Source organism: Ictalurus punctatus, chromosome 27 (assembly GCF_001660625.3).
Source record: "Ictalurus punctatus breed USDA103 chromosome 27, Coco_2.0, whole genome shotgun sequence".
Classification (NCBI taxonomy): Eukaryota; Metazoa; Chordata; class Actinopteri; order Siluriformes; family Ictaluridae; genus Ictalurus; species Ictalurus punctatus.
The window spans coordinates 12,543,932-12,564,102 of record NC_030442.2 but is presented as its reverse complement, the minus strand read 5'-3'; the positions used below and the strand labels follow the sequence as shown (position 1 = coordinate 12,564,102).

The following is a 20,171-nucleotide window of genomic DNA, read 5'->3' as shown; positions in this document are numbered from 1 at the left end:
GTACTGATAAATTGTGTTTGTGAGACTGGAGGGGTAAACAAAACAATTTTGGTCACTTCAATACAGGATAATCTTTTGTCCATGACACCTTACAATTTCACCAGTTTCTTCTTTAATATATACTTTAATCACAAAATCACTATGCTTTATTTTTTTTTTTGCGCTTTTTTTGTCTTGTCATTTTTTTAATGTGTATATGTATATTTGTGTGTGTGTGTGTGTGTGTGTGTGTGTGTGTGTGTGTGTGTGTGTGTGTGTGTGTGTGAGAGAGAGAGAGAGAGAGAGATGTGTGTATGTATGTGTGTATTTACTCACTTAACAGTGTGATCAGTAAGGATTAAAACATCGGCAGTGCTGTTCTCGGAATCCAGTCCGTGAGCGGGTTGTGATGTGGCCGAGTGTGAAGCGGATGTACTGATGTAAATCCATAGATGTTCACAGCAGATCCGTTATGGATGATCGGTGCACATGTCCTGCTTTACCTGCTGGTTTGATTTTTAGCTTTTTGTAGTACACACACACACACACACACACACACACACACACACACACACACACACAAAAAATCTGTCATATAACTATAAATTTATTCATCAGTGCTGTACTTTTGCTTGTCAATATCATGCTGTATATTGAGAAACTAAGTTGGAAGTCTTTCATATTCGTTTAAAAAAAATAAAAATACAGACGATGTGCGTTAAATGATTTTAAAACGTGTTTCACGTCACACCTGCGTACAGTGCTCACTTCCACCTATTTGGTTGAGTTTTGTTTTTTCCTGCAGTCCTCCATTTCCCAGTGGAATAACGTGTTAGAAAGCCTGGCTCGGTGCTCTCTCTGCTCTACTCTGCTCTGACGAGTGCGCAAAGTTTCACACATGCCCCTTAAGAGCATTCCTCTCTGACGCGAGTGGTGGAAAGCAGAAAGGTCTGCTCTGGGTGAGTGTTAAAGATCACCGGCACTGTCGTAGATTTCCAGAACATGTTCACAGACCCGCAGCTGCAGGATACGTTTGGCTCGGTGGATATTACAAAGCCTCTTATTTTTATTTATTTATTTTTTCTTCTTCTCATATTTCGGATGAATTTTAATAAGCAGTGAAAAATTAGGGCGCCTCTCTTTACTAATTAGGCCTAATCCAGAGCAATGGAAGCGGATGGTAGGCGTGTATCAGGGATTTTTGTAGACCTTTTGTAAACACACAGCAGATTTGGTGCGCCTTTCCCTGTCAGGATTTGTGAAGCTGACTGGCGGGCATACATCGTGTGCCGTTGTGAACTTGCCATATTTTGTAATCACACCATGCCTTATTTCGTAAGACTCCTTGTATTGTAAAACGCTTTGATTATACAATCATTTATATTTATCCTTTACTCCTTTATTTATTAACGCGTTCTCCAAATGACTCATCGGCTCACGTTGGCGTCTTTTAGATATTCATTTGTGCCGTGTTGAGAACTAGATTTGCATTTTTTAAAAGAAGTTCGGAAAGAAGGAAGAACAAAGGGACCGGAGCGAGAGAGGAAACGGGAACTGGAGAAAAGCAGAAGGAAAATAAGTGAGAAACGAGCGGGGAAATGTGAGGCAGACGGGAAGAAAGGAAATGAATAACAAGAGGAAAAGAGAGTGCAGAAAGGTCTGAGCAGGAGGAAAGGGTGTGTCTGTAATAGAAACAGTGCTGCGTGCTGAAGCTGTGTTCAGAGACAGAAAGGCATTGAGTCACGTCTGAATTAAAGGTCTGCATAGAATGGTGCCTTCACCTGGCTGTTTTTTAATTAAAAAAAAAAATTGTATGTATATATTTTTAATTAATTGATTCATTTATATTGATGCCAGCATTTCCCATAATCCAGTGCGTCAGCCAGCCTGTATAAATGAGCATGGAAAACAATAAAAGAGATGGAGCAGGTTGTGGTAAACAGTGGTAAAGTTATTTTCAAATTATTTTAACTTTAAGAATTTATTTTGAGTAAGAACAGATGTTTTCTCTTACCTGATGGACTATTTTTTGTGGTTCTTAAAGTTCTGAGCAAAAGCTCTTAAGTGCATCTTGTCATAGTCATGACGTCCTGACTCGTATGCACGAACTAACGGGGATGATCTGAAGGCTGCAGAAAGCGGCGCTCCTGATTGGTTGTGTGTGAAGCTGAGTGTGACATCACAAGATGGCAGTTTGGGTTGAAAGTGAGAGATGTTTTTCAACAGGAAAATCTCAAACTTTTAAACGCAATTCGTGTAAGTAAGGGATAATCCACGCCTAGGTGTGCATTACACGATTTTAAAACACGACATGGAAGTAAAGAAACGCCTGACGTGAAACTGATGGTGGTTGCCTCCGCAGATGCGTTAAAATCGTGTAATGCACACCTAGCCGTGGATGATAGCAGTCATTAGAGCAGTCATTGATGTTTGCAGTGAAAATTTGATGGAAAAGATAAAGGTTAATATTATTGTTAGTCATTTTATATACGCATCGCTGGATCTAGAATTCTGCCCACTCTAAATCATACACGGAGATAAAGTAATGTGATAAGATTATATTTATCTGAATGAATTATAATAAATGGTTATGAGAGAATGCGAGAGATGTGCGTGTGTGAATTACCTGCGTCTGTGCCGCGTCTCTACTAATAACGAAGCTGTGAGTTTAACTACTGTATGCATCTGCAACTGTATGTTACTATGGTTACAGATGTCTATAGGCAGCGCATGAATTTAGAACGGTGGTCAAACTGACTGGAACTACCTGTGCATTATACAGTTTGAATGCACACCTTCCAGCCAATCAGAATCGAGTATTCAGACAGAGAATGGTATAATTAATATTAATAGAAAATGGTAAATGGTGCACTTATATAGCGCTTTTATCCAAAACACTTTTACACTGTGTCTCATTCACCCATTCTCACGCACGCACACACACACACACACACACACACACACACACACACACACACACACACACACACACCAATGGTAATAGAGATGCCATGCAAGGCGCTAACTTGCCGTCGGGAGCAACTTGGGGTTCAGTGTCTTGCCCAAGAACACTTCAGTGTGTGGAGTCATGTGGGCCGGGAATCAAACCTCCAACCCTACGATTAGTGGACAACCCGCTCTACCACCTGAGCCACAGCCGCCCCCATTACTATTTAAAAAATATATTTTTAATAGTAAAATAATTTAATAATTTAATTTTTTTAAAGAAAGTTAAACAAAGTAATTTTTTAATTTTCAATAATACATTTGACATTTATTAATTTAGCAAACGCCTTTTATTTAAAGTGACTTACAAATAAGGATTACTAATAATAGTGGTGGTAGGTATTGTTTTTATAAGAAAAAGAAGCATTGTGAACACTAAATTATTGTAATTGAAGAATTCATGTGATGGGTTATTATGCTTCAAATATTTACAGGATCTTAATTTGCCCAGAAGTTTAATATGACACTTGTTTTCATTGTGTTTTGTACTACGATTAATTGGGTTTTTTTCCCCCTGCCATGAGTGGAGTGTTGTCTTGTTGTCATGTTCTTCATGTTCAACTTTTATTCGAGTGTTGTTTCTGTCATATCTTTCATTTTAAACCCACACTTAGGCTTTGATTTTGGCTACCTGTGCTTCTTGACGCTGTGCATCCAGCTGTTCTTCCCAAGTCACTGACACCACGTTCAGTTCTGACTGTGAACATCCCGGCATCAGCGTGCGTTTAGATTCAGTCACACATCGTTTCAGTCGTCCTGCATTCGTTATCGGATTAAGCGTTAGTAATTCCGTGTGTCGTGCTCCTGTTTTCTTTGTGTTTTATTCCTCATATGACAGCTTTCACATTTAATGGAGCTTTCCAAATCTTGTTTGGACCTCCGTCTTAGCAGAAGGATTGGCACGAAACACCATCGAGTTTGTTGTTAAAGTGGATTGCATCACGTTTGAGTCTCAAGAACCGTGTAATTGCCACTCAAAGGGTGGACTGAAGCACTGTCTCAGGTTTAGTGACTTATAAATTGGATAGTCTGAAGTGCTTTCGACTTCCTCGTTTCCTTTTTCAGTAATGGATCACTTTTATCCTGCTCCATCTCTGATATCCTGAGAGTTCGTAATCCATTTGACTCAGCACAGCAAGTGTGTGGTGTGTGGGTTAGTTATTTATTTATTTATTTATTTATTTATTTAGTTTTTTTTTTATTTTATTATTATTTTTTTTTTAAAACTCTATCTACACTTAAGTATCAGGATTATATCCAGATGGGGAATAATCAGAGGTGGAGTTGCACCCAAGACGCATTTAAAACTGATTAAAACCGGATCGCTTAAATCATTTCTTGAGACCTGGGACAGATTTTAAGCCGCATGCTACACATTTGTAAGTGCATCAGTCTCTCCAGGGCACATTTAATAACCAAACCCACTTCTAATGTACAGTACAACATTATAGCGCACACAAGGAAATTTTAAAAATATGATGCTGTATCATAAAATCCAGATACAAGACACATAAAATGTCCAGTGTAAATGGGTTCTGTGTGTCATGCAGTCAGTGTAGAGCCGTCTCCCGTTCGTGAAATAATGGCTGTTCGCAATCTGAAGATGATCCAGTATTTGCTAGTCTAGGTTTTGCTAGAGAGTCTGGTGCTTTTTGTAAATAAATCTGGCTAAGAACCTGACATTGTATATGGGCAACCACTATATTCGCCACGAACTAATTAAAAAAAAACAGTGTGTGTTGTGGATGTTTTCAGATCAGTTTTATATGTATTAGGTTTTTAACAGTAGACATTTAGGCACAAGTATTGGCGATATTGTTTTAAATGTTTATGGTATGATAACCTAGTCTAAAACTATCACTGTATTAATTGAGTTTTAATTAAAAATTAACCCAAATGTACAACAAAATCCCAAGTTGTTTTTTTTTAATGAACGTCATTTCTATATAATCTCTCACCTTCAGTATTTATCATATTATAAGCTGAAAGACCACGACGGTGTCAGTGACTACATTTACATGGACAGCAGTAATCTAATTATTGGCCTTACTCTGAGTAAGATAATAATGTGATTAAGGTGTTTACATGAGTCGCTTTTAGAATACTCCTGTCATGTTCCCTTTTACATGTTCTAGAACATAAGATTAACAGCCCGCGTCATTACGTCACTGCGCCACACCGTCCAACGTTCCCTCCAGAATTTCACGTATCGTCATACAGTTCGTCTTCGTTATGGTACCGTATACAGTTTTGGGTGTTTTTATTGAATTTTTTTATGAACGCTTTAAGTTCATTTAATTATTTGCCATGCTATACGTGCTAATAGACAACTGCTTGAAGCCGTGGGCTGCGTCCCAAACCGCGTATTTACCGTCTGTATAGTAGCCGAGACACACGTGTTTTTCCCCACTACAGGCCTATAGTAGGCAAGTACGCGGTTTGGGACGCAGCCGTGCGCTCTTGTTCGCCGTAAAACTGCCGTGTGTGATCGTGTCCTGTCGCAAAATGCGGTGAAAACTCTCACACGACGTTCATAGTGTGATTAAGGTGTTTACGTGTCTGTAATACACGTCCATAATGCGACTAAAACAGGAGTACTCTACCTGTCTTAATTCGATTAGAGCTTAGTTCGAGTATGACCTTAATTAGATTAAGGTAAGTAAAAATTGCTGTTTACATGGTAGTTTCTTAATCAAAGTATGGTCTTAATCGGGTTTAGAGTGGATTATTGTAAACGCAGCTACTGATGGAAGCCGCCAGATATAATATGGATGAGTGTAGGAGTAAGGAAAAATAAATACTGATGTCTTTCAATTAGTGTTTTGAAAAATTCAATGGTAAGGTGTGTGTGTGTGTGTGTGTGTGTGTGTGTGTGTGTGTGTGTGTGTGTGTGTGTGTGTATATGTGTAATATATATATCTCTATATATATACGCACGCAACGCATGTCCCAGCTGATGCTTGAACTAACAACCTTCTGATGACTAGCCCTGTGCCTTAACCACTGAGCCAATACTGTCAAAATTACTCATGCCCCGTGTGAAATAACCATCCAATCATACACCGTGACTCACCGTGACACCATAACAACCCTAGTCACAAAGCAGCTTTACAGAAATCCAGATCCCTAATGAGCAAGCCTGAGGCGACCATGTCAAGAGGAAAAACTCCCTGAAAGACATGTGGAAGAAACCTTGAGAGGAACCAGATTCAAAAGGGAGCACATCCTTTTCTGGGTGACACCAGACGGTGGGTTTACAGATCATTACAGTATTCAGGTGAAGCAGAGCAAAGTCCGAGAGTATGCAGTGTGTCGAAAGGATGTTCAGAAGGAGGACGTTGTGTGTAAGACACCTGGTATGAGCACAGTCCAGCGACTACATGTTCTTCGGAAAAGCTCATTGTGTCAGTGTTTGTTTTAGTGAGAGCTTGTGTGTTGAAGAGCAGAAAGCAGAAATCAGATTACGACTTCAGGATTCTGAAGCTCGTGGACAGAAGAGTGTACAAAAGATGTAGTGAATGGGTGGGAGGTAACATCCTGGACTTGGACTGGCCGTTTCCCAACATACAACCAGCACTTGATTTACAGCGTGTCCGATACAAAGCTGCTAACATGCGTTTGTAACATGTTAGTGGGTGGAACGATTGAGCGGAGATTGATTGAACGGCTCAGTTCCGGCTGCCTGTCTCAGATCGCTGTCAGCCAGCGCGCTTTGATGTGGAAGAGGAGTGATGGATGTCCTGAAACAGCCTCCTGCTGTCCTACTTTCTCACATCGCTCTCTTTAAGCCTGAATGTCTCTCGCTGCTTCTGTGCATCTTTCTTTTTCCTTTTTTCTTCCTCTTTGCTCTGTCTCTTATTGCAGAGCATGAATCATAATCCTGATATGAAAGGGACGCCTTTGATTAGCGCATAATATCTTGTGCATATGCACAGTTGAGATGCGGGTGACTAATCTTTCCCCTTTCCTCCTCAGAGATTCGTCCTTATCTACTCCCCCCCCCAATGCGTTTTATCAGATGGTGATGCGAGATCACGACATCAGTAAAAGGCTTTTTATTTCACACTTTGGCTGCTTAATATTCCAGACTAGCAACAAGATGCTCAGCATTCAAGCTTGGCCTTTAACTGACTGGTGGCTCAAGCCCTCATACTCAACCCCTACATAGGGGCTGTGCCAAAAAAACAGCCTTCATGATGAAAGTCACTCCATGTTTGTCTGTGTCTCATGGTGTGTTGCTGTATCTCTGTTCTCACAGCAGGAGCCCTGCAATGAGTAACACACTCCCTAGGCTCCCTGATGCTCTGTGGGTTTGTCAAATGCCATCACCGAAGCATTAGCCCGTGTGTGCCAGGCATTTATCATCAATGAATAATCGCACACGCTCGGTCTGCAGTCAGACACCAGCTTTCAGCCTCGCAACCGTTTGCTCTCACGGCTCGTTTGGTTTCTTCTCTGAAGAAATCGACAGAGCTTTAAAATCGCACCCTTTTTTCCCCCCTCGTCGTCTTTATCTGTGCGCCATAAGATGCAGCGAGTCCAGATCAAGCTTTCAACTCCTTTCCTTTTAAGAGTGCACGCTCCAGGGTGTTGGTTTTAATCCAAGCCGGGGTGACTCTGACAGGTCAGCGCTCTCTCTGAACCCTCCCGAGTTCCCCTAGAGCCGAGTGTGTTCTATAGCCTGGAGCGGTCCTTCTTAGGTGGCCTAGTTAGGAGATCCTTTAAAAGACTTCATTTGCATTGACTTCAGTGCACAGTATGAGCCGTCGTTAATGCTCCACAGGGTTTTTGAAGTCAGAGCTTATATGTGGAAAAGGTCTCTTAGTTTTCTGCTATCTTTTCTCTTTTTTTTTTTTTTTTTTTTCATCCTCCTTTTCTTTTCGGCTGCTGATATTTGTACCTTTTGGCCCCACTTTGAGGGAAGGCTTGACTATTTGCTTTGTTGTGCGTTTTGCATTTTGCACTGTTTGGCAGTGGTGCTGTGCAGATGTAGCAGCATCACGCCTCTGACCTGCTGCGGATGAGAGGGATATACAGAGCCATTATGAGCATTAAAATACTGTGGAATGAAGAAAGCACTGCAGGAGTACTCCAGCAGGCTAAAATCCACCATGCAAGCGCACAGCTTACGGTGTTTCCTGTTTAATAGCGACCCCTAGATTAGCGTTTAGTGTAATTATAATAATAAAACTATTAACTTGGTTTATTTTGGGGTAGACAAAAGAACTATTTAGTACCTAATAAACTGGTAGTGTGGGCTCTATATGGAGGGAAAGTGTGAGCAAGATGGCGCATCCAAATGTATGCAAAGCCTTTTGGAGAAGCGTAGAAAATTTGCAGCTGAGCTCCAGGCCCTGCTTATACCTCGCATTAACATGCTTTTTCTCAGACAGCTTTTGTCCACATTATAAAAGCACACGTTGCAATCGGAAAACGGTCGGATCAGTCTACCACTTGTGTAGATCTTCTGCATATCTGGCAGGTGGAAATGCAGTGCATCAGGCTGGCATTAGGCAGAAAGTAAATGCTCACAGAATGGAGTGGCATTAAATTATTCCAGCAAAAACACAGACCACCAAATAGCAAAAGATCTTCTGGGGTGGGGAAAAAAAACGAATGACTTTTTTCATACTGTAAGAATCTCGGGTGATCCTATTCCTGCATACTGACAGCTGGCTGACTCCCACACACAGTCTTGCTAGTTACCTTATTTGCATATTGCATGGGAGACACGAGACCCAGCAAAGTCTCTATAGTAAAGTCTGTCTACTCTGCAGCCATCTTTGCAAGGCGGCGGCCAGACTGGACTTTCAGCATGCGAAATTTCTTCAGAGACCGCTGCAAATATGGGAGGCAACTGGATATGACATCACATGCCAATGTTAATATATACCGTATGTTCCTGTATGCAACAGCACCGCAATCCAGGCAACTTCTCTTTTTAAATGTTTGACTTTTTTTATATTCTTTTAAAACCTGCACCCACACCGACCCTTTCCGGATAAGATTGGACACCCATGGTCTAGTGGGACTGGTGGTGTGATACCATTACCACCCCAAACTGTGTTCTTTTCTTTACAACAGCTCCTCCAAAGTGTTTTATTCGCATTATACCACAGCAGTTTGTCAATGCTAGCATTTTTTTTTTATTTATTTAATAAATAACTTTAATTTAATAATACAATTTTTTTTTCCCTGTTTATAGTTATATATAGTTGTGGTCCATCGGCTTAACAAGTTAGTTCTAAACAGACATTTCCTCACAATCCTACCCCTCCCCTCTTTCTTGAAGTTAATAAGATTAATAAGAATAATAACCTTGCACCTTGTCGTATAGCCGAGTAAAGACTTTCTCATGTCGGAAAACTTGACCTCTGTTTGTTACAAAACATTGACACTGGAGACTCCTTCCAATAGTGCTAAATGAACATCTCCTCAGAGAACACTTCACCATATCACCAATAACACACATTTTTACAATGTGCTTGTGTGAAGTTTCCACCATACGAGTCCCTGTATCAGCTTGTTACCATAGAAACGCTTCTGTATTAGAGCAAGCTCATTAATATAAATGTGGCGCTACAGTCACAGCTGCTGTTACAGAAAATTAATCCTCACCTTCTGACCAATCAGAGTTGAGAATTCAACATCGCTGCCGTCTAATCTCAGTTATACAAGACTAGTTATACTCCTAATCTGCTTGAATTTGAGAGACCCATAAAAACAAAATGGATAATTTCTAAGCTGACATTTCCAAATTAATAGCATAAATAATTTGTACTTTTTTGTTCCAGTAATGCAAACAATAATCCGTTCTTGTTGCTCCAGGCTCTATGCACGCGCTTACTTATTTCCATGATCAGACTGACATGATGTTTCTTCATGGTCGTTTATGGTAACGGTGAACCTCAGACCCAAGGGTAAACCAAATCCCGAACGGCTTCCAACATAAAAACGTGTAATGTCTGTCGTGCACTATATGGTCAATAGAAACCCATTTAAGACTCATCCTGTACTTTTTAATACCTGTTCCCCTGACCTTTTAGCTAATCTGGCTTTTGCAGTTTGTTTCTATTATGGTTCATGCCTAATTGTTTCAGTTGGGTTCAGGCTGAAGTTAAAGATGGATTAGTCAGCCTTCTGCCATAAAACAGGGCACTTACCTGTGTCACGGTGAACAAACTGCAGGATCAGAACATTCCCAGAAGCACTGATGCCTTAAATGTGCATAGTCAGTTTTAGTACTAAAAAGGTCTGACTGTTTCCCAGCTCATGCATTTAATAACACGTGCACTTGCATTTAATCCAGTGAACGGTTTCCACTTGTTCATTACTACACAAAGGTACATCAGTACAAGCTGTTAACGTGTATCCAGGTCAAATTCACACGTCATCCAGTTACAAATATGTAGATATAGACTCTGTGTTAAGGCAAGGTGTAAACACAGCGTCAGAATCATGCGAGTTTGTAAAAAAGCTTATTGCATCTCCCTGGCCACGACACACACACCCTTTCAGCTCTCTTTTTGTTCCCATAATTCACCGTGACTGGGCAGAAAGCTTTTCCAGGGTCAGAGGCGAACACACATCACCGAGGCCACTTTTATGACTAGAACGTTTAAGGGGCCTCGAGGACATCCATCTGGGATGCAACAAAAACTTTTTCTTTTTTTGTTCTTTTTTTTGGGGGGAAAGCACTGTTGCTGTGGTTTTTATCTCTGTATTGTTAATGGCTTTTTAGGAGAGTCAGTGAAGAAACTCTAATAACTTCGGCAGCACTTAATGAGTGAGTGAGTGCTTTATTGAAAAGTCCGTCCGATTGTCCGATCAATTCGATGCGTCGATTTTATTTTTCGGTGAGTCAAATTTTTTTTGTATTTCTGTCAGCTGTTGTGTGAATTTTCTAAAGAGGAGCACCAGAGTTTCAGCCAAACGCGGTCACTGAGACACTGTGACATGCTCAATATGCCGTCACCTTTTTTGCAATATCACACTTTGTGCTGTTTTGTGAATTTTTGTGGTTTTCTTTTTTTTCTTTTAACTTTATCTTTTTAGCTTTTTTAGTTATTTATTTATTTATTTATTTTACACCTGGCGCATCCATATGCACAAAATACAAAACTGGTTTCAAACTGTCGTAGGAGGATGGGAAGTCCACTCCTGACAAAATTGCACTCATTTTAGAAAGGATTTGTTGAGAGAGAATAAAATAAAATAAATAAAAAAAACATCTCCATTAAGATGTTCTTTGCCTGACCATTCTTATAGCACCATTATCTGGCAGAGCTATAAATCAAGAATGAGACAGAATGCATTTTCCTTTCAAGTGCACATCTATTATTAATGAGGTCATATTTTATGCAAAATGGAAATAAGCTGAGAAAGAGACACTCAATCTTGCAACAAATAAAAAGTCAGAGAGCAAAAGTGAGTGGAAATGCTGTTCATTGTTGGACAGCACAAGGTCAGTGTTTGTTTGTTTTTTTTTTTTTTTTCCTCTTGTATCTCAAACCTATTTGTTTAATCTTTTATTATCATTAATTGTATCTGTGTGTGTGTGTGTGTGTGTGTGTGTGTGTTTCAGATCAAATTTCTTTAGCCTGTCTTTGTGGTTATTATGCGTTCATATAGACTTGAATGCATTACATAGTCGCCTGTCTGTCTGCAAGTATTCTCTGCCTGGTGACTAATCAGGTTTTACAGCAACATGGAGCTGCTCTCTTCCCTTCTTTCTGACCCTCTCTAGCTTTTTTTTTTTTTTTTTTTTTTTTTTTTTCCAGCTACAGAAATAGCTTTCACTATCCTTGTCTTGGTTGTATTTGAAACACTCGTATGAATCTTTAATGCTCTGGAAGACAGAAATTGAATGATGGAGTGTGAGATGATTTGTTGTGAATATATTTATCTGCCCTGCAGTATCTGAAACGCAGAGGACATCTTAACTCACAAGTAGGCTCAAAGGACACTTGTCTCTTAATCTTCCTTGGATTCAGAGAATCCTTGTGTATAGTTTTCTGATTTCGTGCATCATGTGGACTTTATCCAGACTCACTGGCACACTTGTAACACAAGAGCTGAATAAAACCAGCTGCTGTTTATTACTGCTTTAGTCTCATTCCAGCATTTCAGTTGAATAATGCTACTGCTGAACTTCCATCTTACACAGGGTCACGATGGAGCCTGGAGCCTGCCCCAGGGAACTCTGGGTACAAGGCGGGGGACACCCTGTGTGAAGTGCCATAACCCATGACAGGGCACAGTCGTAAATGCATTCACACACCCATTCACACCCTACGGACAATTCGGAAATGCTAATCAAGTGACAGTGCATGTGCACAGGGCAGAGGTGGGATTCGAACCCCCAACCCTGGAGGTCCCAGGCAAATGTGCTAATGATTAACTGCTGAACTTTATGTTGCCTGTTTACACTGTTTTCTTCTAATTTGGTTATTTGCCATTTCTCACCCACCAGCTAGCTCTCCCCATCACATAACAGCAATCAACCCAGCAGGATGAGGACTAGCATGTGCTTCCTCTGAGACATGCTCAGCCAGCCAACTCCTTTTTTTTATTTTTTATTATATACTTTTTTTTTTTTTTATAAATAAATTTCTGACATGTACCAGACATTCTGTTATGTCAGAATTATTAAGTGCTTATATTCACTAAGCCACTGTGCCCCGCTACTTGTTAGCATATTTGCCTTGCAGTTAGCATGTTTGCCTTGAACCTCTGGGCTGGGGGGTTCGAACCCTGCCTCTGTCCTGTTTGCAGAGAGTTTGCATGTTCTCCCCACGCTTCGGGGGTTTCCTCTGGGTACTCCGGTTTCCTCCCTCAGTCCAAAGGCAAGAGTTGTAGGCTGATTGGCATTTCCAGATTGTCCATTGTGAGTGTGTTCCTGTACTGAGATGATTTGGCACCCCATCCAGGGTGTACCCTGCCTTTCCTAAGATAGGCTCCATAAGAGATGGAAAATGGATGGATGGTTATATGAACCATTCACCTGAATAATTAGTTTCATTCACTGTTTGTTTAGTAATTGGGAATATAATGAATCAGTACACAATAAACATTTGTTTAGGATAATCATTTTACATTTAAAATTCATTCGCAGCTTTCCAACGTTGTATTCTCCCCATTTTTGTTCTACAGACTAGCTTCAGGTGAGTGTGGTACCTCTATGTCCACTGCTCTTGGAGGATATGAAGAAATCATGATGCTCTGTTTTACTCAATAATTGCCTGAGAACGGTTCTTCTGTTCTTGAACCAAACGAATCAGGATCATGATTTGAATCCTATTTATTTATTTATTTATTTTACACAGCTCTAATCCAAAACTCCGTGTGAGTAGACATATGGATCGAGTTATGTTTGCGATGTGTGTATTGGACCCGGTCCAGATGGCACAACAGGGAGTTGGAATGAGATGTTTATCTTGCAGGACGGATGTCCCTGCTCAGAAACAGCTCAATCGACGTTTTATTGCGGCTGTTTTTCCTCTTTCTTTTTCTCTCTTTCTGTTTGTGAAGGAGTAAGCCTGTTTCTCTCCTCATGATCTCTCCGTCTGCTTGCCTTTGACAGGCCAATCCCAATAGAGGGCTGTGGTACAACACTGTGTCGGATGATGTAATACAGTGTGATATGAATATTATTTTAAACATGTGTACCTGTAAAACAAGCAGTCCTCCTCCTGGGGCTCCATCACTCTTCTCCAAGCCAAATATGTGCTGTGCAGAACAATAAATAAAATAAACTGCTACCGCAAAACACACACACTGTTTATAAAGAGCTGTAGTTCAGAGACTGATGTTCTGAGGCCTTTTGGGAATATCTAGTTTCAGAAAATGGAAAAAAAAAAAAAAAAAGTATATATTAGTGGATGTTCACCGGTATTTATCTCCCATTTGATGCATGTTTGTGTAGTAAATGAACTACATTTATACCACAGCACTGTTCAATTCTCGAATCAGATTGATCAGGAGACGTTGATTAATTTTCTACTAACAGCGGCTCTGACTGTGAGTTGTTACTATAGAAACAATAATTCACAGGGACTTGTATGGCAGACGTTCTAGGTAACCCAAGTCTAATATGAAACAGACAAAGATGTATTGTTTAACCCGTTCTTACAATACACTGGTGTTGGAATATTGACATATTTTCTATCGGTATAAACAAATGAATTATTTTATCGCTGAAAGTCTGGTATAAGATTAATCAGAACTCTGTTGGGTTTCTGTGTGTAGAGTATCGTGACTCTGTTTAGCTGCTGGTGAGCAGCGTGATGGGAATGGGGAGGGGTGCGAGTACCCTGCTGGGCAAACGATTCACACCTCTCCACAATGACATTGGAACAGAGAAGAAATGAACAGCACAACTAAGGCCCCGTTTACACTAGTGCGTTTCTGTTTTAAAACGAAAACGATCCTCGTCCACACCAGCGTTCCCGCTGTGTTTCAGAAACGATCTCCGTTCACACTACACGCAGGTCACATGACCATTCGTGCACACTGGGCATGTGCATACAAGTGTAAACAGGAAGTTGGTTGCTTGTCACCGGAAGGCACAACAAACGGACGTTCCATGTAGGGCTTACGCCACTTGAAATGAGATTTGTTGTCGATTACGCTAATCTTAGCTTGTCTCTTGTGCATGTAGGCAGATGCAGTATTATAAAATACAGAATTTAACTGCACAATGGCTGCTAAGAATGACCACAAAGCCACTCGTGTGCTCTGACTGCTAAATCCAAAAAATGCTTCAGCATGCAGACTTTCTCATGTTTTCTTTTCAAAGTACTGGAGACAGTTACCATAGTTGGCACAGATAGTGTGAGGAACATGACTGCAGCTGCAGAACAGATGCCCTACATCTCTCTCTCTCTCTCTCTCTCTCTCTCTCTCTCTCTCTCTCTCTCTCTCTCTCTCTCTCTCTCTCTCTCTCTCTCTCACACACTCACTCTCTCACACACACACTCACTCTCTCACACACACACACCACACCACACATTATTTCTACAGACCATCATCTTCGACACTGCCTTAACCAGTGTCATAATGCATTTTTGGTCTTATTTATTTAGTTTTTTTTTTCACTTAGCTCTGCAAGTTGGTTTGTAATTTTTTGTAATTTTCTTGTAAATTTTTGTCATATGTCTTAAATGGCTGCTGTGCTTGTTATTGTTCAAGGTCCTCTACTCCCCGTGTCCTGGCCTTGATCATTACAGCATGCTCAGTCCTGTTAGTGTGCAAGATCTGCCTTGCAGTGCCATTTCAACTCCCCCTGTTCCTCCAGATGTACATACCAGAGCTAGTTATCCTCAGAGAATTGCCACGCGAGCAATGCCAATGAGTTTTCACACACTGTTTTTCTTCTGACTTGCTTCTGTTATAACATTCTCTTGCTGTGCTGGTATGTCTGATCAAATCTTTCGAACAGTATCTAAGCTTTGCTATCGTCTGTCTGTGTGTGTGTGTGTGTGTGTGTGTGTGTGTGTGTGTTCTCTTTGTCTTTATGATCAAATGCATACACATTCTAGAGGAGTAAAGCAGTGCTCTGGCTTGCAAACAGGATATTTTTGTAATATTGATCACTTTGAACAGGGTGATGGTGGGTGGCTTTAGCATCTTCTTTTTTTTTTTTTTTTTTTTTTTTTTTACTTGGGTCTAATAGCTTCCACATAAAAGAATTCCTCCCGTGAATCGTGTGTGTGCAGTTCCATACAGCACGTCACTTTTGTGCTGGTAGTTTCATCCATTTGCTGTTTATGATATTCCTTTGGTACTAACACTTAAGTGGTGAAGAATAATGTGTTTTGGATCCTCATGTAGGTTTTCCTGCAAACAATGAGCTGTTTAACCTATAAGAAGACTTTTAGCCATGCTGGCATGTGTCATGCGGGGTTTTTTTGTTTGTTTTTTTAAGATGCTCTCAGTGCAAGCATCTGCATCACAATGGCAATCTAATTAAGTGGTCCAGTCCGATGAAAGTCTTTTTAAATATCAGTAAGATGTTCCATCCGCACTGTGGCCAAAAGTATGTGGACACCTGACCATCACACCCACATGTGGTTCTGCCACAAACCTGGAAGCACTTTAGGAAAATTGTATAGGATTTCTTTGTATGCTGTAGCATTGCAATTTCCCTTCAATGGAATTAAGAAGCCCAAACCTGTTCCTGCATGACAGTGCTCCTGTTCACAAAGCAAGCTCTATGAAGATATGGTTTGCCAAGGTTGGAGTGGAAGAACTCTAGTGGCTTGCACCTCAACCCCACTGAACACCTTTGTGTTGGTTGAACTAGAACTCTGACTGCACCCCAGACCTCCTCATCAATCAACATCACTCCCTGACCTCACTAATGCTCTTGTGGCTGAATGATCACAAATCCCCACAGCCACATACCAAAATCTATTGGAAAGCCTTCCCTGTGGAGTGAAGGTTATTATAACAGCAAAGGGACTATACCTGGAATGGTCTGTTCAACAAGCACATAGGAGTGATGGTCAGGTGTCCACAAATTTTTGGCCATATAGTGCTTCCACACCTGATGGTTTGTTGGAAGCGAGCCCCAGACCACCATTTAAGAGGCCCAAGGATCGGTTCTTTGGTTCAGTTTTCACACTTAAAAAAATACACTGGTGTGGAAACCTTAGTTCACTTTCACAGCCATACATCTTATTGTCTGTGCATCTGCACAGTGCACACCACTTCACCACTTCCTCACTGCTGAGAAGTGGTTTAACTTCACGTCGTGCACGTTAAACACACTGCCTCAGAACCGCAGCCCTGGGACTCGCCGTGTCGCTCCACAAAGGTGAAATGAGCTTAAGCTTGTGTGATCTACTGAAGACAGCTGGGCCGATTGAAAAGCCTGTTTAATGTCACGCTCCTCAAGTGCACTTCCCTCCTCCCCTCCATCCCTTCCACAGTGCTAGAGCTTAGCTAAGTGCAGCCTGCAGGAATGCCTATATAACCATACTTACGTCAGTGGCCAGCTGTAATTTGGATGATAAAACAGGAGGGGGGGGATTTAAACCAACATCAGTTCAGGTCAAGGAAGCAGTTCTGTGATTTTCAGACTCTTTGAAAACACTTCCTATAATGATGACAATTCATGATCATTTATGATTTATAGTGTCTGTAATCCAGCAATAAAATATACATTTTAAAGTTTAAAAAAAATAAAAGATCAGTGTAATGCTGCTATAAAGATTTGATGCGGTCTGTCATCTCTTCATGCACAGTGGTTTAAATGTGTTTAAAAAAACAAACAAACAAACAAGGCTTTTAGTTATCTGGAATGTTGCTGCTCTGTTTAGTTTTTAAACCTTATTTTTTTAATTTCAGACTCATTATTTATACTCAACCATCTGCTTGTCTGTGTGTGTAATCATAAACTTTTTTCCCACACATTTCATTCGTATAACACTGTTCTAATTGCCGTTCCTTGTATCTGACAGTGTCTTGTACATTTTCTAATACCTGATTTACACCAAGTGCTTTGTCAAAAAGTCAATAAACACAATTTATTTATTTTAAAAAAAAAAAAAAAAAAAAAAAAAAAAAAAAAAACACTTTCTGCTTTATGATTTAGGGCAGTGTTTTCCTAAAACAACCCTCTCCTCGGGTGCTAGTTGAAGGTTATATGGTGGAGATTAATTGCTGGCTGAAGAGGCTCAGCCAGGCCTGGCACATTGTGATTGATGGATCATCAGTACATTAATGATCTGGCTGTCGACGAGCCTGTAAATTCATCATAGGCACAATTACACATATGTATTTGTTTCTGCGCCATAGATTACGAGCTATTTAAGGCCTTCAAGTCAATATTGCTGGATGTAAAAACGTGTAGCATCACTCCTGGTCAGGGTAGTCAGCATCAGGAAGACAAAAAATTGTGTGCTGTTATTCTGGCTGAATGATAATGGTTTGTGATTATTTAGTAGATATCTAGGAAAAATATCATTTTATGAAGCTTTATTTCCAAAGAAATATGAGATCTATCTCTATCTATCTATCTATCTATCGATCTCATATATACAAACTCCTTAATGGTTCAAAAAGGGCTCATTCATTGATGTTTAGTGAGCACTTCCTGGTCATAATCACAGTGGATCTGGAGTCTATTCTGGGAACACTGGGCTTGACATCCTCCAAAGGACACCAGTGTATCTCACAGGAACATGTACACACGACTGGACCATGCTGCAATGGAAAAGCCTCTGGAGGCAGTGTTATGATCTGGGGGTTTGTTCAGTTGGTCAGGTCTAGGCTCAGCAACATTATGCGACAATAAAATGAAGTCAGCCGAGTGCCTGAATGACCAGGTTATCCCATCAATAGATTTTTGTTCTTCCCTGACAGCACAGGCATATTCCAGGATGACAATGCCAAGCTTCATCGGGCTCAAGTTGTGAATGAGTGGTTCAGGGAGCACGAGGAATCATTTTCACACTGAATAGGCCACCACAGAGTCCTGACCTTAACCCCATTGAAAGTGTTTGGGATGTGCTGGAGAAGACTTTACAGAGCGATTCGACTCTCACCGACCTCAATACAAGATCTCAGCCAAAAATGAATGTGATGATGCATAAGGATGTCGAAACTATACCATGAGGAACGCATGCCATAATCAAAGCTGAAGGCGGTGCAACAAAATATTAATGTGCGACTTTTTTGGGGCCATGCGGTGAATATTGCTTCGCGTGGTAATGGTGATGTACTTTGCAAGAAATTAAGAAGTTAAAACATTAGCCACACCTTGTTGTTGTTGTTGTTGTTGTTGTTTTTTCTTTTTTATTTCCAGTGCTTCATGTAATCAAAACACCAACAAAAAGCATCTCTGGAATCTGAGAAATCAGATAAAAAGCTCCCACAGCATAACAAATAGTGGTTTGTTTACAGGCTTATAGTTTTCTTCTGTATTGTACGTGGTATTATATAGTTATAATATAATATGACAAATCAAGCAACGCAAAGAAGAATTGCTATGGTACCCAGTATGAAGGGGTAAAAAAATAAAATAAAAAAAATTAGAAAATCTGAACATTAAAATATAACCGTGTTAAACAGTAGAGAAACCTTAGTATATTAACTGAGTCTTAATAGAAAAAAAATTACAATGAAATTTAAACACTCCACAAAACCTGAAAACATGGTACAAAAAACATTTTAGATTCCCAAACATTAGTGTTCGAGCACAAAATTGAAATGTTACAGAAAAAAACGTTTGTGATTAAAGAAAGCCGCGTATTACGCAAGCGACACTTTTCAGACAAAAACACAATGAAGGTTGTTGGGTTTTGCTGCAAAATAAGAAGCGAGTGCGACAGTCAAAGTCTCCTGAAGAACCATGACTGGTTCTGCACGACGCTCAATAAAACTTACAGCTCATTTCCTAACTGTACCGGAGACTAGTATTTCTATTTTTAATTTTTTTTTTTGTCACACCGAATATTGTCTTTGTTTCATTTACTAATATTTACTGCTCTTTACAGTGTTGTTGTTGTTGTTGTTGTTGTTGTTGTTGTTTTTAATGTAGAAACATTTAATTTCAGTATTTTTGAAGGCATCTTTTTTTTCTTTGCATGTGCCTAAAACTTTTGCACAGTACTGTGTGTGTATATTTAAAATATATAATACGAGTAATATGTAATACGAGGTCAGCTGTGTTGTTTGAAAAGGTGTGCTTTCATGTCGTGTAATACGGCAGTAAAATGAACGTGCACGTTGTTGCTCTGCAGTCTTCGTTTCTTTACACTGTGATAACCACCGTTTGCTTCAATGCAGGTTGGAAGAAGGACACACACTCGAGCATTCGTCCAGATGGACTAACAGAGAAGCCTGAAGCACGGGGCACAAGAGATGAGGGCTCACACACACGTTCTCTTGTGAATGGAGCAGGGTAAGACGCCAGAACCACACACACATACTCAGACACTGCACTGTTCTGTCTGTTCTCCAGCTGTGCAGTTTAGGTTTTCTGATGATGCCTACAACGAAAGACTGATGGTTTCTGCTTGCTGTCTCAAGCCTCCATATCTCTTAATCTTTATAGACTGTGGTAGATTTCCCCAAAGAAAAGGGGGGAAAAAAGAGAGGAAAACCGATAGGAGAGAAGAGCTAAAAGCACTGTTCATTAGTGCAGCTTGGCACTTTGTCAGGAGAGCCTCATGGTGTGTGTG

General features: G+C 40.3%; 1 protein-coding gene across 5 annotated transcripts in view; it reads left to right on the top strand.

The window, feature by feature from the left end:
* Positions 1–20,171, top strand: part of glceb (glucuronic acid epimerase b) — a 71,826-nt gene that overhangs the window by 22,949 nt on the left and 28,706 nt on the right. For 3 of the 5 annotated variants that reach the window (XM_017458600.3, XM_017458602.3, XM_047151478.2), the window contains one exon: positions 19,777–19,891. The gene's annotated coding sequence lies outside the window, so the exon portion shown is untranslated. Of the gene's footprint in view, position 1; positions 489–784; positions 939–19,776; positions 19,892–20,171 lie in introns of those variants that run through there. The other 2 variants (XM_017458601.3, XM_017458599.3) reach the window with 2 other exon arrangements.